Source organism: Fistularia commersonii, unplaced genomic scaffold (assembly GCF_037954325.1).
Source record: "Fistularia commersonii isolate RoL2024-O1a breed Wild unplaced genomic scaffold, RoL_Fcom_v1.0 HiC_scaffold_50, whole genome shotgun sequence".
Taxonomy (NCBI): domain Eukaryota; kingdom Metazoa; phylum Chordata; class Actinopteri; order Syngnathiformes; family Fistulariidae; genus Fistularia; species Fistularia commersonii.
Genome location: NW_028234008.1, coordinates 638,931 through 663,224, shown reverse-complemented (window position 1 = coordinate 663,224; position 24,294 = coordinate 638,931).

Below are 24,294 nucleotides of genomic sequence, written 5' to 3'. Positions count from 1 at the left end.
ATATCTATTGTTCCAAATTATTGTACTGTGTGGTGAGAAATTGTGTACATATATCATTTTCCAGTATAATAGTATTTGTTTATGGAACTCTGAAAATTGGACAGGAATCTTGTTGATATCCAAGTCAGAGATAAGTAGAAGACTTAGGCTGCCGACTATGTTGAATAAGTAGTTTGGAGTACAATACCAGAAAGAATAATGATGTTTGATCCAGGATTTCAACCAGTTCACCTTCAATGTCCCATTCAGGCAGTCCAACTCTATCACTTTCAGCCCTCCTTCACTTGTTTCTTTCACCGTATGTGATTTTTTTAGATGGTGTGGTCTGTTCCTCCAGATAAAGTTGAAATTTATTTGGTTAATAGATTTTATGAGTTGATTTGGAGCAGCATTGGAATACACTGGGTATATACATCTGGATAAACATTCCATTTTACTCAAATATATCCGGCCTAATATTGATAAATCTCTTTGGAGCCATATATTCAATTTAGCTTTACTTTGATTCAGTTTAGATTCAATGTTCCTGGACTGATTTAACTTTTGGTCCTTAGATAGGAAAATGCTCAAGTATTTTATTTCTGATTTGATAGGAACATTGCTGTTTTCCTTTAGTGGCAGCTCAAGAAGTTTGCATTTCTTTAAGTTTAATGACAATCCTGAAGCCTTGTAGAATGTTTTAATTTTTTCAACGCTTATTGGGACTTGATGTTCATTTTTCAAAACTAAGGTTGTGTCATCTGCCAGCAGGCTAATAACAATTTCTGTCCCCGACATTATTTCTGTCCCACACATACACACATACACACACACACACACACACACACACACACACACACACACACACACACACACACACTCACACACACTTTAATTCCACTCTTTTATATACGCATGTCTGGAGTTCCGGGAGCTCGTTCTCAACGTTCTGGGGATAATCATAGCTGTGCTGATAGCATTCGCCGAAACGCGCCCCCCCCCACACCACCAGCACCACCACCACCCCACACACATTAGCTCCTCCATTCATTCACATGTACACGCCGGCTGCTCCGGGAGCTCCACGCCGACGTTTCGGTGATCGATGTCCGCAGAAGGTGCACCATTGCCGGTCTGCGGTGTCCTGTAGACCCCCCCCCCCTCCATACACACATGCAATACGCCTTGAAACGCATCGCTCGCACCGACGCGGGGAATATTTTACCCTACTTCCACAACAACGGCGAGAATCGCGTTGCGTCGGAAGGGGGGGGGGGGCATTAAGGGGGGGAGAGAGAGAGGCATGGAGATTTTCTCAGCCTCTCATTCTTTTTTTTTTTTTTTAATTGAACATAAATAGTACACACAACTATACAAATGTACAAATAAACATGGCAAGGTAGCACTGAATGTCAATGAAACAACCAGGCATGAGGAAGCAAAGGACATAAGGACATTCGTTCTGTATGGAATCAGAAGTTAATAGTGTTAACGGTTTGTGAGAAATTTACAATGCTAGACAAAAAAAGAAATTAAAATGAAATAATTAAATCAATAGATTGACTAATAAAAAATTAAAACGAAAAAAAGATTGCAAGGGGAGTACAACATGTAATTAAGTTGGCGACTCACACGGAATCTCAGATATCAAACTGTATATTTTTTGTTGATTATATATAGATATATACAAAACAAACATATATTGTTTGTTGTTGTTTATTTTTGGGATATATTGAGGAATATTTGTTGGAAAGGAGTCACAATCGCTTTTTGACAATGTCGAAGTGCTTCTTCTTCTTCTTCTTCTTCTTCTTTCGGCTTTTCCCGTTAGGGGTCGCCACAGCGAGTCAACTTTCTCCATCTAACCCTATTCTCTGTATCTTCCTCTCTCACACCAGCTACTTTCATATCCTCTCTCACTACGTCCATAAATCTTCTCTTTGGTCTTCCTCGAGACCTCTTGCCTGGCAGCTCCAATTCCAGCATCCGTCATGTTGAACTTGAATTTCATGTTCTGTTTAAATGTGCTGAGTGCATCATTGCTGCTTGCGGCAATAATTAAATCATCTACCCAAATTATTACAATGATTGTGTCACCATTTTCCGTCTGTTTTCTGTACACACAGTGGTCAGAGAGATTTCTCACAAAGTTGTCCTGTTCTAAATGGTCATTAAGGAGTTCATACCAGTTTCTTCCTGATTGTTTCAGGCCATAAAGAGATTTCTTTAATCTATACACTAGTTTCTCTCCTGTTTCTGACATCATTTCAAACCCTTCTGGTTGTTCCAAGAAAATCTCCTCATGTATAGGAGCATGTAAATATGCCGTCTTAATTCAGTGCTTCACTATAATTCTGTGGGACTCCGCACACAGTCCTGTAACAGTAATCAATAGTTGTATGATTTTTATCATTGTTAATATAGTCTGTCTGATCATCCTCTAAATACCTTGGAACGACCCTTTTTCGTCTAGGATAGCGACTGGTTTGATTATATCTGGGTTTTATGTCTGACCTCGTCTCTTTTTCATTTTGGACATTTTCTGCTGTTTCTTCGTCATGTGACACATCTGCGTTAGTACTCTCATCCTCATTTTGTATATGGTTGTCTGTTTTATTTTCACTTTGTGACACATCTATACTGGTTTCATCTGTAGATTCTGTGTCTTCATATCCCTGGATTTCTGTCTCATAATCATCAGTTTGTGTTTGTAGTTCAATTCTTCCCTTTTTGATCAATTTCACCAGTCTCTGTTTTGACACTTTTTCTGTAAGTGGATTATAGACCAGGTATGAAGGGCTTTTCTTACTGTATCCCACAAATATTCCTCTTTCACATCTGGGATCCAATTTCTTAGTGTCATGTTTGTATGCATAACACTCAGTTCCGAATATCCACATTTTTGAAAGATTTGGCTTTCTCCCTGTTAACATGAAGTATGGGGTATTTTTGTGTCTGTCATTGTAACATCTATTTCGAATATGGGCAGCGGTCTGGACAGCATAAGGCCACAAAACCTTTGGTAATCCTTTTGCTATTAGCATACACCTTGCCATTTCAAAAAGGGTCCTCCATTGTCTTTCTGCTGTCCCATTTGGATGGGGAGAGTATGGGGATGATGTTTCATGTCTTATGCCTTTCTCCCTTAGAAGAGATTGAAAAGCATTTCCTGTGTATTCAGTCCCGTTGTCTGACCTGATACATTTGACACGACCATACGCTGCGCTGTCAGCAAGGAACTTCTCTGTTGCTAATGTAGCTTCACTCTTGTATTTGAGAAAATATACAAATACTGCCCCTGAATAATCATCTGTGAATGAAATGACATACTTATGCCCTTCTTGACCAGCTGGTTCAATCGGGCCTGATAAGTCAGTGTGTACCATTTTTAGGGGTGCATCAGCTTTTGCATCAGCTTGCCTGTTTCTGCTATTTGTGAATTTTCCCTCCGTGCATACGTTACAGTCTACGTTACAGTCTACCTTGGTCTGACCTGTAATCTTCATACCCTCGACTAAGTTTGGTCATTTTAATACATCTTTTACATTGCAGTGTCCCATAATCTCATGCCATGTTTTGACATCACAAGTTAAGTTTACTCTATCTCTGGACATCATGTCATTTACTGTATCATCATAAAGTTGTTGATAATTTACCGTTCTTATGTAGTAGAGTCTGTCACATTCCTCAATGCTGAAAATTTTTCCTTCTTTGGTTATGAGTCTGTTCTCTCCTTCTTTGAATATCACGCTGGCTCCATCAGCTGTGGCTGCCTTCACCGATATGAAGTCCTGAGGATATGATGGGATGAATAAGGCTCCCCTTAAGGTTACCAGGACAGGTTTTCCTTCAATGTCCTGGAGTAACACTTCTGCATCACCTCTTTTTAGTGCCACTTTGTTTCTTCTGGTCCCGTCTGCTAGCTCCATGTAATGTTTGTTTGGGTTGAAAAACTCATCAAATCTTATGAATTTGTCTTCTTGTGTTATGATGTGTGATGTAGCGCCACAGTCCATTTTTTCTGATATTTTCCGGAGGGACTTTTTGACTGACCTTGAATACAAAAGTTTGCTCATCTTCCTTATCTTTGTCTTGGATGTCTGTGTTTTGTTTGACCGAGTCTTCTTTGGGCTTGGATTTTCTTCTGCATGTCTCATCGGTGTGGGTTGTGCTTCTGTGATAGCTGCACCATTTTGGCCCTGATTTTTGGTGACAAGCTTTTGCCATATGGCCACGGTTTCCACATCCATAGCAGATCACCGTTGACATGTCCACTTTCATGACATTGTCTGATTTGGTTTTGCTGTCAAACTTTTCAGTCTCTTCATAACTTCTTAGTTTACTCTTGAACTGAATAAACGTCATTTCTTCACTGCTCTGAGTTACGTGAATGACGAAGGGCTTGTACGGTTCTGGAAGCCCTTTCATAACCATAGCGATCATCAGCTCATCACTTATCACCTGTTTTGTGTTTCTCAGAGCGGTGACTGCCTTTTCTGCTCTGATAATGTAATCTGTTATTGTTTCGTCGGGTTCCTTCTTGAGTGAGCATAGTTCGCTGTACAGGGAAATAATTCTGGGCTTACCCTGGCTGGCGTAATGATCCCGTAATATTTTCAAAGCTTTTCGACCGTCATCTGCGGCTTCCCTCATTACCAATGATAGACTTTTATCATCGAGGAACTGGATAAGCTCAGCGTAGCATTCTGCATTTTTATCTGGGTCGGGCTCAACAGTTGAAAGTATCGTCTCTTTCAAACCTTCGAGTCGCATGTGTCCCAGAAACTTTACTTCCCAAAGCTCGTAGTTGTTTTCGTCTCCATCGAAAACCAAACGTTGCCATCTTCCTCCTTTTGTTCGTTGCCTGGGCCCATAACCTGTTGCGTTTAAGTTTGCAGCTTCTTCGTTTTCCATGTTTCGGAAGGAATTCACAAGTTTGCCTTGTTTGAATCGTCTTTTATTTTCTTCTTCACAGCTCCGGGAATCAACATCGGTTAGCCATGGGACATGTACAGTACAGAGTGAGGGAAAAATTCCCGCCAGCACCGCTATACCAAAAAAAGAACACTGACGTAGAAGTTAACGTCAAGTTAGCTGAACAGTCGCGAAAAACTAAAACAAGTCCCAAACCTTGTCATAAAGTGCCATACATTTCCTGAGAGTAGATACAAATAAAACATATGTATACTAGAATGTAAACTCAAATAAAACTAATGAGATCACCTATCTCAACAGTCCTTATGTCCTTTGCTTCCTCATGCCTGGTTGTTTCATTGACATTCAGTTCTACCTTGCCATGTTTATTTGTACATTTGTATATTTGTGTGTACTATTTATGTTCAATTAAAAAAAAAAAAAAAAAGAATGAGAGGCTGATAAAATCTCCATGTCTCTCTCTCTCCCCCCCTTAATGCCCCCCCCCCCTCTTCCTCACGGCGGCCGACGCAATGTGATTCTCGCCGTTGCTGTGGAAGTAGGGTAAAGGATTCCCCGCGTCGGTGCGAGCGATGCGTTTCAAGGCGTATTGCATGTGTGTATGGAGGGGGGGGGGTCTACAGGATACCGCAGGCCGGCAATGGTGCACCTTCTGCGGACATCGATCACCGAAACGTCGGCGTGGAGCTCCCGGAGCAGCCGGCGTGTACATGTGAATGAATGGAGGAGCTAATGTGTGTGTGGTGGTGGTGGTGGTGGGGGGGGGGGGGGGGCGTTTCGGCTCGACGGGAAAGAAACCAAATGTGTCACAAATGCAAAAGTTTGGTGCTGTGTGCTATGCATACAAGCACAACAAAAAGAAACTTGACTCAAGAGGTGAGAAGGGAGTTTCCATTGGATATGACAAAAATAGTCCAGCTTATTTTGTATATTATCCAAATAGTGAAAGAGTACTAAAACAGACTGCTAAAATTTGTGTCGAACCCATCTCCAGAGCAACAAACCCAGACAGAGATGAGCTCAGACCAGGATGATGATGATGATGATGATGATGATGATGATGATGATGATGATGATGATGATGATGATGATGATGATGATCAGTTAGACATTTAAAGAGGCAAGGAGTTCCCTCAATGCTGACAAGTGGATGAAATCTATGGACGAAGAGATGGAGTAATTGAGAGAGAAGAACACTTTTACCCTAACACAGCTACCCCAAGGCAAGTGTGCAGTGGGGGTGGGGGTGGGGGGTGGGGGGCGTATGCGCTAAAAAGAAATGAAGATGGCACAAACAAATATAAAGCTCGTTATGTTGCTAAGGGCTACAGTCAAAAGTATGGCACGGATTTCGAGGAAACATTTTCTCCAACAGCAAATATGACAAGTGTGAGGGTGTTTATGCAGAAATCAGTTCCGGAAAATTTGTTCTTACACCAAATGGATGTAAAGACAGCCTATCTTCATGCACCCATAGATTGTGAGCTCTGTGTAGAACAACCAGAAGGGTATGAAGTGACAAATAAAAAACAGAAGCTGGTGTGTAAACTTAAAAAGTCACTATACGTCCCTGAACAAGCCGGTCGTCATTGGGATCTGATGCTCCATTCTTACTTGATTGACAATGACTTTATTCAGAATGAAGCAGATCATTGTGTTTATGTCAAAGAAAACCAAAATGACAAGGTCATCATCATAATATGGGTAGATGATTTAATCATAGCTGCGAGTGATGAGGAAGTAATGAAAGAGGTGAAAATCATGCTTACAGCTAGATTTAAAATGAAGGACATGGGCAAAGTGATCAAAATCAATACCCAGAAAATATGTCAGTCAGAAGAGTGTGTTAAGATGTCACAAAGAAAATATGTGGAAAGGTAGCCCTACAGTATTGTCCAACACAAGAGATGCCGGCACATGTTATGACAAAGCCTGCATCACAGTTTAAGTTGTTGAATTTTTCAAAGTTGTTGTTTGTTGTTTGGGTCATGAGTATTTTATTTTGATGTAAATGGGCAAAGATACCAATAATATGAGAGCAAGTGGGGGCGTTGTTAACTGAGAAATATGCTCTCAATTATTTTCCGTTTTATTTCCAAGGGCCAGTCTCAGCTTCCGGTCAACAGGATCCCGCAGACCGGCCAAGGTGCACCTTCTTCGGACACGGATCCCCGTGACGTCGGCGTGAAGCTCCGGGAGCACCAGACATGCACATATGAATAAGCGAAGGAGTCAACTCCATAAGTCCTCCACTCACGGCCTCGGTGTCACTGAATCGAGCAATTTGGTTTTTAATGTTTAAAAATCGGCTTAACATTGAGGTGGAAAACACAGCGGTATCGTTAAAATACAGTAACAGGGTGATAACATCCATGTAAGAAGTGGAGGGGGATTTATTGCACTCACGGCCCCACTCGTTTATTCCTCTCATACACAGCGGCCAGATCACCTGCTGGAGCTCCAAGCGCTGTGCACAGTCGGATGCCGCCATCTAGCGGACATAAAATGTAAGGAAGCGGAGGGAGAAAGCCATCCGGTGTTCCCCGAGTAGCGGCGACGAACGAGTTTAGAGCCGTGGAGAAGGTTTGCTTCCCCCCCAACCTCTCTTTCTTACTTCTTCTTCTTCTTCTTCTTCTTCTTCTTCTTCCCCTTCTTCTTCTTCTTCTTCTTCTTCTTCTTCTTCTTCTTCTCCTTCTTCTTCTTCTTCTTCTTTTGTCTTTTCCCGTCAGGTGTGGCCACAGCGAGTCAACTTTCTCCATCTAACCCTATTCTCCGTATCCTCCTCTCTCACACCAACTACCTTCATATCCTCTCTCACCACGTCCATAAATCCTCTCTTTGGTCTTCCTCGAGACCTCTTGCCTTGCAGCTCCAATTCCAGCATCCGTCTACCAATATATTCTCTATCCCTCCTCTGTACATGACCGAACCATCTCAGTCTGGCTTCTCTGACCTTCTCTCCAAAACATCGAACATGTGCTGTTCCTCTGATACTCATTCCTGATCCTATCAATCCTGGTCACTCCGTAAGAGAACCTCAACATCTTCATATCTGCAACCTCTAGTTCTGCCTGCTGTCTTTTTGTCATTGTAACAGTTTCTAGTCCATACATCATCGCTGGTCTGACCACTGTCTTGTACACCTTTGTACACCTTGGTAATGGGCAACCCCGTATCTGACCGTGTGACAAAGCCAAGCAGTGCAGACAATGTGAGACGATCAACTAGAACCAAAAAGAAGCCCAGTTACTTTAATAGTTATGTGACTAGTGCTATTGACGATGACCAAGTGTTCACTAACATTGACTACTGTTATAGACTGGCGTGTGGTGTCCCACAGACATTTAAAGAGGCAAGGAGTTCACTTAATGCTGACAAGTGGATGAAATCTATGGACGAAGAGATGGAGTCATTGAGAGAGAAGAACACTTTTACCCTAACACAGCTACCCCAAGGCAAGTGTGCAGTGGGGGTGGGGGTGGGGGGTGGGGGGCGTAAGCGCTAAAAAGAAATGAAGATGGCACAAACAAATATAAAGCTCGGTATGTTGCTAAGGGCTACAGTCAAAAGTATGGCACGGATTTCGAGGAAACATTTTCTCCAACAGCAAATATGACAAGTGTGAGGGTGTTTATGCAGAAATCAGTTCCGGAAAATTTGTTCTTACACCAAATGGATGTAAAGACAGCCTATCTTCATGCACCCATAGATTGTGAGCTCTGTGTAGAACAACCAGAAGGGTATGAAGTGACAAATAAAAAACAGAAGCTGGTGTGTAAACTTAAAAAGTCACTATACGTCCCTGAACAAGCCGGTCGTCATTGGAATCTGATGCTCCATTCTTACTTGATTGACAATGACTTTATTCAGAATGAAGCAGATCATTGTGTCTATGTCAAAGAAAACCAAAATAACAAAGTCATCATCATAATATGGGTAGATGATTTAATCATAGCTGCGAGTGATGAGGAAGTAATGAAAGAGGTGAAAATCATGCTTACAGCTAGATTTAAAATGAAGGACATGGGCAAAGTGATCAAAATCAATACCCAGAAAATATGTCAGTCAGAAGAGTGTGTTAAGATGTCACAAAGAAAATATGTGGAAAGGTAGCCCTACAGTATTTTCCAACACAAGAGATGCCGGCACATGTTATGACAAAGCCTGCATCACAGTTTAAGTTGTTGAATTTTTCAAAGTTGTTGTTTGGGTCATGAGTATTTTATTTTGATGTAAATGGGCAAATATACCAATAATATGAGAGCAAGTGGGGGCGTTGTTAACTGAGAAATATGCTCTCAATTATTTTCCGTTTTATTTCCAAGGGCCAGTCTCAGCTTCCGGTCAACAGGATCCCGCAGACCGGCCAAGGTGCACCTTCTTCGGACACGGATCCCTGTGACGTCGGCGTGAAGCTCCGGGAGCACCAGACATGCACATATGAATAAGCGGAGGAGTCGATTCCATAAGTCCTCCACTCACGGCCTCGGTGTCACTGAATCGAGCAATCTGGTTTTTTAATGTTTAAAAATCGGCTTAACATTGAGGTCGAAAAAACAGCGGTATCGTTAAAATACAGTAACAGGGTGATAACATCCATGTAAGAAGTGGAGGGGGATTTATTGCACTCACGGCCCCACTCGTTTATTCCTCTCATACACAGCAGCTAGATCACCTGCTGGAGCTCCAAGCGCTGTGCACAGTCGGATGCCGCCATCTAGCGGACATAAAATGTAACGAAGCGGAGGGAGAAAGCCATCCGGTGTTCCCCGAGTAGCGGCGACGAACGAGTTTAGAGCCGTGGAGAAGGTTTGCTTCCCCCCCACCCTCTCTTTCTTACTTCTTCTTCTTCTTCTTCTTCTTCTTCTTCTTCTTCTTCTTCTTCTTCTTCTTCTTCTTCTTCTTCTTCTTCTTCTTCTTCTTCTTCTTCTTCTTCTTCTTCTTCTTCTTCTTCTTCTACAGTTTCTAGTCCATACATCATCGCTGGTCTCACCACTGTCTTGTACACCTTTGTACACCTTGGAAATGGGCAGCCCCGTATCTGACCGTGTGACACAGCCAAGCAGTGCAGACAATGTGAGACGATCAACTAGAACCAAAAAGAAGCCCAGTTACTTTAATGGTTATGTGACTAGTGCTATTGACGATGACCAAGTGTTCACTAACATTGACTACTGTTATAGACTGGCGTGTGGTGTCCCACAGACATTTAAAGAGGCAAGGAGTTCCCTCAATGCTGACAAGTGGATGAAATCTATGGACGACGAGATGGAGTCATTGAGAGAGAACAACACTTTGACCCTAACACAGCTACCCCAAGGCAAGTGTGCAGTGGGGGTGGGGGGGTGGGTGTATGCGCTAAAAAGAAATGAAGTTGGCACAAACAAATATAAAGCTCGTTATTTTGCTAAGGGCTACAGTCAAAAGTATGGCACGGATTTTGAGGAAACATTTTCTCCAACAGCAAATATGACAAGTGTGAGGGTGTTCATGCAGAAATCAGTTCAGGAAAATTTGGCAGGTCGTCATTGGAATCTGATGCTCCATTCTTACTTGATTGACAACGACTTTATTCAGAATGAAGCAGATCATTGTGTCTATGTCAAAGAAAACCAAAATGACAAAGTCATCATCATAATATGGGTAGATGATTTAATCATAGCTGCGAGTGATGAGGAAGTAATGAAAGAGGTGAAAATCATGCTTACAGCTAGATTTAAAATGAAGGACATGGGCAAAGTGATCAAAATCAATACCCAGAAAATATGTCAGTCAGAAGAGTGTGTTAAGATGTCACAAAGAAAATATGTGGAAAGGTAGCCCTACAGTATTGTCCAACACAAGAGATGCCGGCAGATGTTATGACAAAGCCTGCATCGCAGTTTAAGTTGTTGAATTTTTCAAAGTTGTTGTTTGGGTCATGAGTATTTTATTTTGATGTAAATGGGCAAAGATACCAATAATATGAGAGCAAGTGGGGGCGTTGTCAACTGAGAAATATGCTCTCAATTATTTTCCGTGTTATTTCGAAGGGCCAGCCTCAGCTTCCGGTCAACAGGACCCCGCAGACCGGCCAAGGTGCACCTTCTTCGGACACGGATCCCCGTGACGTCGGCATGAAGCTCCGGGAGCACCAGACATGCACTTATGAATAAGCGAAGGAGTCAACTCCATAAGTCCTCCACTCAGGGCCTCGGTGTCACTGAATCGAGCAATTTGGTTTTTAATGTTTAAAAATCGGCTTAACATTGAGGTGGAAAACACAGCGGTATCGTTAAAATACAGTAACAGGGTGATAACATCCATGTAAGAAGTGGAGGGGGATTTATTGCACTCACGGCCCCACTCGTTTATTCCTCTCATACACAGCGGCCAGATCACCTGCTGGAGCTCCAAGCGCTGTGCACAGTCGGATGCCGCCATCTAGCGGACATAAAATGTAAGGAAGCGGAGGGAGAAAGCCATCCGGTGATCCCCAAGTAGCGGCGACGAACGAGTTTAGAGCCGTGGAGAAGATTTGCTTTGGGTAGATGATTTAATTATTGCAGCAGAGTGTTGCATGGTTTTCAGGGAGGAGTTGAGAAAGGGTCTGGGTGGTCAGGGAGAGCTTCCAGATGATTGGACAACAACAGCTAGTATGATCAGGGAGACAGGTAGAAGAGTACTTGGTGTGTCATCTGGAAGGAAAGTAGATAAGGAGACTTGGTGGTGGAATGAGGAAGTGCAGGAGTGTATACAGAGAAAATGGTTAGCGAAGAAGAAGTGGGATACTGAGAGGACTGAAGAGAACAGACAGGAGTTCAGGGAGATGCGGCGAAAGGTAAAGATAGAGGTAGCAAAGGCAAAACAAAGGGCTTATGATGACTTGTATGCTCGGTTGGATAGTAAGGAGGCTGAAAGTGATCTATACAAGTTGGCGAAACAGAGAGATAAAGATGGAAAGGATGTACAGCAGGTCCGGGTGATAAAGGACAGAGAGGGAAATGTATTGACAGATGCTAGAAGAGTGACAGGAAGATGGAAAGAGTACTTTGAAGAGCTGATGAATGTGGAAAATGAAAGAGAGGCAAGGGTAGAAGAGGTGATTATTGTAGACCACAAAGTAGCAAAAATGAGTAAAAGTGAAGTGAGGAAGGCATTGAAGAGGATGAAGAGTGGAAAAGCACTTGGTCCTGATGATATACCTGTGGAGGTGTGGAAGTGTCTAGGAGAGGCAGCGGTAGATTTTCTGACTAGATTATTCAACAGGATCTTAGAGAGTGAGAAGATGCCTGAAGAATGGAGACAAAGTGTGATGGTGCCTATTTTTAAGAATAAAGGGGATGTGCAGAATTGTGGCAACTACAGAGGGATAAAGTTGATGAGCCATACAATGAAGTTATGGGAAAGAGTAGTGGAAACTAGACTGAGAGCAGAAGTCAGCATTTGTGAACAGCAGTATGGCTTCATGCCTAGGAAGAGTACTACAGATGCAGTATTTGCGTTGAGAATGCTAATAGAAAAGTACAGAGAAGGCCAGAGGGAGCTGCATTGCGTTTTCGTAGACCTAGAAAAAGCATATGACAGGGTGCCAAGAGAGGAGCTCTGGTATTGTATGAGGAAGTCTGGAGTGGCAGAGAAGTATGTTAGACTGGTGCAGGACATGCATGCCAGCTGTGAGACACTGGTACGGTGTGCTGTAGGGGTAACCGAGAAGTTCAAGGTGGAGGTGGGACTCCATCAGGGATCAGCTCTGAGCCCCTTCTTGTTCGCAATGGTGATGGGTAGGCTGACAGATGAGGTTAGACAGGAATCCCCATGGACCATGATGTTTGCGGATGACATTGTGATCTGTAGTGAGAGCAGACAACAGGTAGAGGAAAATCTAGAGAGGTGGAGGTATGCTCTGGAAAGGAGTGGAATGAAAGTTAGTCACAGCAAGACAGAATATATGTGTGTGAACGAGAGGAACTCGGGTGGAGCGGTGAGGCTACAGGGAGTGGAGATCAAGAAGCTGGAGGATTTCAGGTACTTAGGGTCAACAGTCCAGAGCAACGGAGAGTGCGTAAAAGAGGTGAAGAGACGGGTCCAAGCAGGTTGGAATGGCTGGAGAAAAGTGTCAGGGGTACTATGTGATAGAAGACTATCGGCCAGAATAAAAGGAAAGGTGTACAAGACAGTGGTGAGACCAGCGATGATGTATGGACTAGAAACTGTTCCAATGACCAAAAGACAGCAGACAGAACTAGAGGTTGCAGAGATGAAGATGTTGAGGTTCTCTTTGGGAGTGACCAGGATTGATAGGATCAGGAATGAGTATCAGAGGAACAGCACATGTTCGATGTTTTGGAGAGAAGGTCAGAGAAGCCAGACTGAGATGGTTCGGTCATGTACAGAGGAGGGATAGAGAATATATGCTAGACAAAAAAAGAAATTAAAATGAAATAATTAAATCAATAGATAGACTAATAAAAAATTAAAACGAAAAAATGATTGCAAGGGGAGTACAACATGTAATTAAGTTGGCGACTCACAAGGAATCTCAGATATCAAACTGTATATTTTTTGTTGTTTATATATAAACATATACAAAACAAACATATATTGTTTGTTGTTGTTTATTTTTGGGACATAAGCGAATCACGGTCCGGGCTTCTGCCCTCCTCCGCTCCTCACCTCATCCGCTCCAGGCCCTGGTACTCCCTGTCCGCGGGACCCCCCCCCCCCACCACCCCCACCACCACCAAAACAAACTCTCACACACAGATAAACACACGCACACACACATACACACACACACACACACACACACAGACACACGCACACAAACACGCACAAACACACACACACACACACACACACACACCTGAACTCATCATAGCTGTGCTAATAGCATTGGCCAAAACGTATCCACAACAAAACAAACATTAGCTCATCCACTCATTCACATATGTGTGTGCCTAGAGGTATGGGAGCTCCAGTCATACGTCCGGGTGATCTATGTCCGGAGAAGGCTCACATTGGCCGGTCTAAGGGGTTCTTCTGCCCCCACAGCTTCCCCGCCTCTGAGAGGAGAAAAATTACCTCCGCTCCTCCGCTCCTCCGCTTTTCAGCTCCACCGCTCCTCCTCTATGGGCCCTGGTACCCCCCCCCCCCACCTAAACAAACTCTCACACATACACACACAAACACACTCACACACACACAAAAACACACACACACACACACACACACACACATACACACACACCTTAACTCATCATAGCTGTGCTAATAGCATTAGCCGAAACGCATCCACAACCAAACAAACATTAGCTCATCCACTCATTCACATGTGTGTGCCCAATGGTCCCAGAGCTCCAATCATACGTCCGGGGGATCTTTGTCCGGAGTATGCTCACATTAGCCAGTCTAAGGGGTTCTTCTGCCCCCAAACTTCCCCGCCTCTGAGAGGAGAAACATTACCTCCGCTCCTCCGCTTCTCAGCTCCATCGCTCCTCCGCTTTGGGCCCTGGAATTCCCGAACCGCTGGACATAAGCGAATCACGGGCCGGGCTTCTGCCCTCCTCCGCTCCTCAGCTCATCGTTCGAGGCCCCGGTACTCCCTGTCCGCGACCCCCCCCCACCTAAACAAATTCACACTCACACACACGCACACACACACACAAAGACACACACACACACACACACAAACACACCTTAACTCATCATAGCTGTGCTAATAGCATTAGCCGAAACGCATCCACAACCAAACTGTTGCGTTTAAGTTCGCAGCTTCTTCGTTTTCCATGTTTCGGAAGGAATTCACAAGTTTGCCTTGTTTGAATCGTCTTTTATTTTCTTCTTCACAGCTCCGGGAATCAACATCGGTTAGCCATGGGACATGTACAGTACAGAGTGAGGGAAAAATTCCCGCCAGCACCGCTATACCAAAAAAAAAAACACTGACGTAGAAGTTAACGTCAAGTTAGCTGAACAGTCGCAAAAAACTAAAACAAGTCCCAAACCTTGTCATAAAGTGCCATGCATTTCCTGAGAGTAGATACAAATACAACATATGTATACTAGAATGTAAACTCAAATAAAACTAATGAGATCACCTATCTCAACACCCCCTCTTGATCTCAACATCCAAAAAAAATCTTTGGACATTTGAATTTCCAAATAACCACTTTTTGAATTGTTCTATTTTTACCTTTGTCATGAGTTTTGTCGAGATGTCTGCCAACATGTCCTCTGATGGACAATAGATAAGATTTATTTAACCCTCACTGAGTGCTTCACGAATGAAATGATATTTTACATCAATGTGTTTTGACCTTTGTCTGTTTACAGGATTCTTACTCAGTGCGATGGCCCCCTGATTGTCTCTGTAGATTGTTGTGCAACTGTACATTTTGTTGTCCATACCCGTCTCTTCACCTCTTTTACGCACTCTCCGTTGCTCTGGACTGTTGACCCTAAGTACCTGAAATCCTCCAGCTTCTTGATCTCCACTCCCTGTAGCCTCACCGCTCCACCCGAGTTCCTCTTGTTCTCACACATATATTCTGTCTTGCTGCGACTAACTTTCATTCCTCTCCTTTCCAGAGCATACCTCCACCTCTCTAGATTTTCCTCTACCTGTTGTCTGCTCTCACTACAGATCACAATGTCATCCGCAAACATCATGGTCCATGGGGATTCCTGTCTAACCTCATCTGTCAGCCTATCCATCACCATTGCGAACAAGAAGGGGCTCAGAGCTGATCCCTGATGGAGTCCCACCTCCACCTTGAACTTCTCGGTTACCCCTACAGCACACCGTACCAGTGTCTCACAGCTGGCATACATGTCCTGCACCAGTCTAACATACTTCTCTGCCACTCCAGACTTCCTCATACAATACCAGAGCTCCTCTCTTGGCAACCTGTCATATGCTTTTTCTAGGTCTACGAAAACGCAATGCAGCTCCCTCTGGCTTTCTCTGTACTTTTCTATTGGCATTCTCAACGCAAATACTGCATCTGTAGTACTCTTCCTAGGCATGAAGCCATACTGCTGTTCACAAATGCTGACTTCTGCTCTCAGTCTAGTTTCCACTACTCTTTCCCATAACTTCATTGTATGGCTCATCAACTTTATCCCTCTGTAGTTGCCACAATTCTGCACATCCCCTTTATTCTTAAAAATAGGCACCATCACACTTTGTCTCCATTCTTCAGGCATCTCCTCACTCTCTAAGATCCTGTTGAATAATCTAGTCAGAAAATCTACCGCTGCCTCTCCTAGACACTTCCACACCTCCACAGGTATATCATCAGGACCAACTGCTTTTCCACTCTTCATCCTCTTCAATGCCTTCCTCACTTCACTTTTACTCATTTTTGCTACTTTGTGGTCTACAATAATCACCTCTTCTACCCTTGCCTCTCTTTCATTTTCCACATTCATCAGCTCTTCAAAGTACTCTTTCCATCTTCCTGTCTCTCTTCTAGCATCCGTCAATACATTTCTCTCTCTGTCCTTTATCACCCGGACCTGCTGTACATCCTTTCCATCTTTATCTCTCTGTTTCGCCAACCTGTATAGATCATTTTCAGCCTCCTTACTATCCAACCGAGCATACAAGTCATCATAAGCCCTTTGTTTTGCCTTTGCTACCTCTATCTTTACCTTTCGCCGCATCTCCCTGAACTCCTGTCTGTTCTCTTCAGTCCTCTCAGTATCTCACTTCTTCTTCGCGAACCATTTTCTCTGTATACACTCCTGCACTTCCTCATTCCACCACCAAGTCTCCTTATCTACTTTCCTACCAGATGACACACCAAGTACTCTTCTACCTGTCTCCCTGATAACACTAGCTGTTGTTGTCCAATCATCTGGAAGCTCTCCCTGACAACCCAGACCCTTTCTCAACTCCTCCCTGAAAACCATGCAACACTCTGCTGCAATAATTAAATCATCTACCCAAAGCAAACCTTCTCCACGGCTCTAAACTCGTTCGTCGCCGCTACTTGTGGAACACCGGATGGCTTTCTCCCTCCGCTTCGTTACATTTTATGTCCGCTAGATGGCGGCATCCGACTGTGCACAGCGCTTGGAGCTCCACCAGGCGATATGGCCGCTGTGTATGAGAGGAATAAACGAGTGGGGCCGTGAGTGCAATAAATCCCCCTCCACGTCTTACATGGATGTTATCACCCTGTTACTGTATTTTAACGATACCGCTGTTTTTTCGACCTCAATGTTAAGCCGATTTTTAAACATTAAAAAAACAGATTGCTCGATTCAGTGACACCGAGGCCGTGAGTGGAGGACTTATGGAGTCGACTCCTCCGCTTATTCATATGTGCATGTCTGGTGCTCCCGGAGCTTCACGCCGACGTCACGGGGATCCGTGTCCGAAGAAGGTGCACCTTGGCCGGTCTGCGGGGTCCTGTTGACCGGAAGCTGAGACTGGCCCTTCGAAATAACACGGAAAATAATTGAGAGCATATTTCTCAGTTGACAACGCCCCCACTTGCTCTCATATTATTGGTATCTTTGCCCATTTACATCAAAATAAAATACTCATGACCCAAACAACAACTTTGAAAAATTCAACAACTTAAACTGCGATGCAGGCTTTGTCATAACATCTGCCGGCATCTCTTGTGTTGGACAATACTGTAGGGCTACCTTTCCACATATTTTCTTTGTGACATCTTAACACACTCTTCTGACTGACATATTTTCTGGGTATTGATTTTGATCACTTTGGCCAAGTCCTTCATTTTAAATCTAGCTGTAAGCATGATTTTCACCTCTTTCATTACTTCCTCATCACTCGCAGCTATGATTAAATCATCTGCCCATATTATGATGATGACCTTGTCATTTTGGTTTTCTTTGACATAGACACAATGATCTGCTTCATTCTGAATAAAGTCATTGTCAATCAAGTAAGAATGGAGCATCAGATTCCAATGACGACCTGCCTGTTTAAGGCCGTATAGTCACTTTTCAAGTTTACGCACCAGCTTCTGTTTTTTTACTTGTTACTTCATACCCTTCTGGTTGTTCTACACAGAGCTCACAATCTATGGGTGCATGAAGATAGGCTGTCTTTACATCCATTTGGTGTAGTAACAATTTTTCCTGAACTGATTTCTGCATAAACACCCTCACACTTGTCATATTTGCTGTTGGAGAAAATGTTTCCTCAAAATCCGTGCCATACTTTTGACTGTAGCCCTTAGCAAAATAACGAGCTTTATATTTGTTTGTGCCATCTTCATTTCTATTTAGCGCATACGCCCAGCCCCCCCCCCCCACTGCACACTTGCCTTGGGGTAGCTGTGTTAGGGTAAAAGTGTTGTTCTCTCTCAATGACTCCATCTCTTCGTCCATAGATTTCATCCACTTGTCAGCATTGAGGGAACTCCTTGCCTCTTTTTATGTCTGTGGGACACCACACGCCAGTCTATAACAGTAGTCAATGTTAGTGAACACTTGGTCATCGTCAATAGCACTAATCACATAACCATTAAAGTAACTGGGCTTCTTTTTGGTTCTAGTTGATCGTCTCACATTGTCTGCACTGCTTGGCTGTGTCACACGGTCAGATACAGGGTTGCCCATTTCCAAGGTGTACAAAGGTGTACAAGACAGTGTTGAGCCCAGCGATGATATATGAGCTAGAAACTGTTACAATGACCGAAAGATAGCAGGCAGAACTAGAGGTTGCAGATATGAGGATGTTGAGGTTCTCTTTGGGAGTGACCAGGATGGATAGGATCAGGAATGAGTCTATCAGAGGAACAGCACATGTTCGATGTTTTGGAGAGAAGGTCAGAGAAGCCAGACCGAGATGGTTCGGTCATGTACAGAGGAGGGATAGAGAATATATTGGTAGACGGATGCTGGAATTGGAGCTGCAAGGCAAGAGGTCTCGAGGAAGACCAAAGAGAGGATTTATGGACGTGGTGAGAGAGGAGATGAAGGCAGTTGGTGTGAGAGAGGAGGATACGGAGAATAGGGTTAGATGGAGAAAGTTGACTCGCTGTGGCCACACCTGACAGGAAAAGACAAAAGAAGAAGAAGAAGAAGAAGAAGAAGAAGAAGAAGAAGAAGAAGAAGAAGAAGAAGAAGAAGAAGAAGAAGAAGAAGAAGAAGAAGAAGAAGAAGAAGAAGGAGAAAAAGAAGAAGAAGAAGAAGAAGAAGAAGAAGAAGAAGAAGAAGAAGAAGAAGAAGAAGAAGAAGAAGAAGAAGAAGTAAGAAAGAGAGGGTGGGGGGGAAGCAAACCTTCACGGCTCTAAGCTCGTTCGTCGCCGCTACTTGGGGAACACTGGATGGCTTTCTCCCTCCACTTCGTTACATTTTATGGCCGCTAGATGGCGGCATCCGACTGTGCACAGCGCTTGAAGCCCCACCAGGTGATCTGGCAGCTGTGTATGAGAGGAATAAACGAGTGGGGCCGTGAGTGCAATAAATCCCCCTCCACTTCTTACATGGATGTTATCACCCTGTTACTGTATTTTAACGATACCGCTGTGTTTTCCACCTCAATGTTAAGCCGATTTTTAAACATTAAAAACCAAATTGCTTCATTCAGTGACACCGAGGCCGTGAGTGGAGGACTTATGGAGTCGACTCCTCCGCTTATTCATACGTGCATGTCTGGTGCTCCCGGAGCTTCACGCCGACGTCACGGGGATCCGTGTCCGAAGAAGGTGCACCTTGGCCGGTCTGCGGGGTCCTGTTGACCGGAAGCTGAGACTGGCCCTTCGAAATAACACGGAAAATAATTGAGAGCATATTTCTCAGTTGACAACGCCCCCACTTGCTCTCATATTATTGGTATCTTTGCCCATTTACATCAAAATAAAATACTCATGACCCAAACAACAACTTTGAAAAATTCAACAACTTAAACTGCGATGCAGGCTTTGTCATAACATCTGCCGGCATCTCTTGTGTTGGACAATAGTGTAGGGCTACCTTTCCACATATTTTCTTTGTGACATCTTAACACACTCTTCTGACTGACATATTTTCTGGGTATTGATTTTGATCACTTTGGCCAAGTCCTTCATTTTAAATCTAGCTGTAAGCATGATTTTCACCTCTTTCATTACTTCCTCATCACTCGCAGCTATGATTAAATCATCTACCCATATTATGATGATGACCTTGTCATTTTGGTTTTCTTTGACATAGACACAATGATCTGCTTCATTCTGAATAAAGTCGTTGTCAATCAAGTAAGAATGGAGCATCAGATTCCAATGACGACCTGCCAAATTTTCCTGAACTGATTTCTGCATGAACACCCTCACACTTGTCACATTTGCTGTTGGAGAAAATGTTTCCTCAAAATCCGTGCCATACTTTTGACTGTAGCCCTTAGCAAAATAACGAGCTTTATATTTGTTTGTGCCAACTTCATTTCTTTTTAGCGCATACACCCACCCCCCCACCCCCACTGCACACTTGCCTTGGGGTAGCTGTGTTAGGGTCAAAGTGTTGTTCTCTCTCAATGACTCCATCTCGTCGTCCATAGATTTCATCCACTTGTCAGCATTGAGGGAACTCCTTGCCTCTTTAAATGTCTGTGGGACACCACACGCCAGTCTATAACAGTAGTCAATGTTAGTGAACACTTGGTCATCGTCAATAGCACTAGTCACATAACCATTAAAGTAACTGGGCTTCTTTTTGGTTCTAGTTGATCGTCTCACATTGTCTGCACTGCTTGGCTGTGTCACACGGTCAGATACGGGGCTGCCCATTTCCAAGGTGTACAAAGGTGTACAAGACAGTGGTGAGACCAGCGATGATGTATGGACTAGAAACTGTAGAAGAAGAAGAAGAAGAAGAAGAAGAAGAAGAAGAAGAAGAAGAAGAAGAAGAAGAAGAAGAAGAAGAAGAAGTTAGAAAGAGAGGGTGGGGGGGAAGCAAACCTTCTCCACGGCTCTAAACTCGTTCGTCGCCGCTACTCGGGGAACACCGGATGGCTTTCTCCCTCCGCTTCGTTACATTTTATGGCCGCTAGATGAAGATCATCATCAACATCATCATCATCATCATCATCATCATCATCATCATCATCCTGATCTGAGCTCATCTCTGTCTGGGTTTGTTGCTCTGGAGATGGGTTTGTCACAAATTTTAGCAGTCTGTGTTTTTAGTACTCTTTCACTATTTGGATAATATACAAAATAAGCTGGACTATTTTTGGCATATCCAATGAAAACTCCCTTCTCACCTCTTGAGTCAAGTTTCTTTTTGTTGTGCTTGTATGCATAGCACACAGCACCAAACTTTTGCATTTGTGACACATTTGGTTTCTTTCCCGTCAACATAAAGTAAGCCGTCTGCTTTGTCCGATTATTAAAGCATCAGTTCCTGACCACCGCTGCTGTCTGCACTGCATGGGTCCACAATGTTTTGGGTAGGTTGCTTCCTAGTAACATGCACCATGCCATGTCGAATAAAGTCCTCCAGTTTCTCTTTGCTTTCCCGTTTTGGTGTGGTGAGTATGGCGCTGACGTTTCATGTCTAACACCCCGTTTAGTCATTAGTCCTTGGTACTCTTTTGACATAAACTCAGTACAATTGTCAGATCTCATACACTTAATCTTCCCATAAGGGGCAGTGTCTGCTAAGAATCTCTCTGTGGCACTCACTGTACCACTCTTTTGTTTGAGAAAGTACACAAAAATTGTGTTGGAATAATCATCAGTAAACGACAATGCAAATCTGTGTCCATCTATAGATATGGGATCTACTGGCCCTGCCAGATCTGTATGCACTAAATCAAACACCTTTGTTGCTCTTGCATCAGGCTCTCTGTTTCTGATCTGCACAAACTTCCCTTGAATACACACTTCACATGGTGATACAGGTTTTTCAGTTTTCCCTTTGATTACCATACCATCAATCACTTTTGTCAACTTTTGTACATCGCTCTAATTACAATGGCCGAAAATTTCATGCCATGTTTGTAAATCAAAACACCCTTTGCATTTGTCATTACTTTCATCTGCTGTAGATAGGTAGTAAAGTGTGTTCTGCACATGAATAGGAAATACAGTACCGTCACTCATTTTGACTATGTCTTTTCCTTCATTGAAGATTACCGTTGCTCCGTTTGCTGTGGCGGCCATCACAGAAAAAATGTCCTGTGGACAGGAAGGGATGAACATTGCGTTTCTCAGTGGTGCTGTGTGGTGACGTCCTCTGCTGTCTATGAGGATCACCTCTGCCTCTCCCCGCTGCTTCGCCACGCCTTGACACTTGGTCGCGTCTGCCAGCTCAACATGGTGTGTGTCAGCTCTGAACGTCACTGAAAAACACGGAAGTCAGCAAATTTGAGCTTTTCTTCACTTTGAGTCACATGAACTGCAAATGGTTTGAACGATTCTGGAAGTCCCTTTAGCACCATAGCTATGAGAAGATCATCACTCATGACTTCCTCTGCATTTCTTAGCACCGTGATTATAGTCTCTGCCCTAATCACAAAGTCTGTTACGCTTTCATTGCTTCCTTTCTGCAGTTTTGTCAGGTCAGTATACAGGTTTATAATGCCAGGCTTCCCTTTACCTGCGTAATACTCTCGTAGCATCTTCAGTGCCTTTCTCCCATCATCTGCAGCTTCGCGCATGACCAGGCCTAGACTTTTGTCATCTAAAAACTGGATCGGTTCGGCATGGGCCATTTCATTCTGCTCCTTGTCCTTCGCCTCCTCGTCATCGTCATCAAATTCTGGAGTTTCACTCAGAATTGTGTCTTTGAGCCCCTGTAGCCGCATGCAGGTCAAGCATTTAGTCTCCCAGAGTTCATACTGCTTCTCATCTTCCACACCGAGACAGTCTCTGGTGGCGATTGGTAAATGTAACGGCAGGAGACCAAACTGATTGTTATGTTTGTACGGTAATGCCAATATCAATGTCTCATAACCCGACTATACAACCTCATCCAATTAACCAAAGTGAGACCTTGTCTATAATATGGGTATATTCCCAAGGATTGAGTCAGAGATTTGGAATTTTTCAGAATATAACAAATACCTCAGTCCTTCCTTTTCTGCCTTACGATCCATCCAAATGGCGATTACCAGCTGATTATTCTATGGTAACCAATAAAACTGTCATTGAGGGATTCACTCTAATGACAATACAAAAGACACCACCATTTTGTATGAAACGACAGTGTGGTAAGAAAGAGCATTATCTAGGCCAACTACAGTGTGACACTGTGCTAGATATGGAAACGGATAGACCGGTTAGGAAAACCTATGACTACTATAATAATAGTATATGTGAGGTTGGAAAGTGGGGAATGGGCGTGTGTGCCATGAATCTGACAGCCCTCAAGCCATTATTGGGCATTGAAACAAACCTCACCAAATCTGGTATACCACCATGGAGGATTTTTGCATTCCCACACAAATACGGTTATCCATACATGCCCAAAAACACATGTATGGATTTGTGGCAAACGAGCATTTCTGTATCTGCCTGAACATTGGTGTGGCACATGCTATTTGGCCCGATTAGGAAGTGCTATGACTTTTATACCAGAGCATAACATGACTCATAGTGTACAACTCATTAGGCCTATGGGACATGAACGTAGTCGAAGAGCCTTGATAAGTGACTCTAGAGGAATACTTATGACAATGTTCCCTAACTATGGTGTAGCCTACTCGGGACATCGAATGAATGAGGTCTGGGCGACATTACAGAACCTAACGTCAAGGGTTCTAGAATTGAATGGACTGATACAAAACAATCCAGAGACTATGGCTATGAAAGAAATGCTTTTACAAAATCGTGTGGCTTTAGATATTGTCTTAGCCAAGGAAGGTGGTGTATGTGCGATAATAGGACAACAATGTTGCACATATATCCCAGACACGCGAGACAATTTCACAGTAATTCATGACAAATTGACGACATTAAAGAACCAACTAGAGGGTAAAGAGGACAGTGATACTTTAATGTCGTTTTTACAGTTTGACCCTCTTGGATGGATCATCAACGGAACTTGGTGGCAAATACTTTTAAAGTGCCTTACACCTGTGATTGTGATTCTTATTTTGTTTTGTTTATTTACTATGTGCGTTATTCCTTGTTTGAGAAGCATGATTGCTAAAATGGCTTCCGCAGCCTTTGTCCAGATGGCAATAGTAGCAGTGCAGACCCAACCAAGGACTCACTACACTGGACAGATACATGAGCAACTGCCTATAAGTGATTCAGAAAAAGAAAATGATAACAATTTGACTGTGGAGGACGACGACCATGATGTTGTATGAAGTGTTATCTGTAAACTATGTACCAACATGGCATGATGATGCTGAAGAGTTTAACATTGTTCGGAGTCTCATAAACAGGAGAGAATTGTTAGAGTTTACTCTCTATTTCTATAACTATG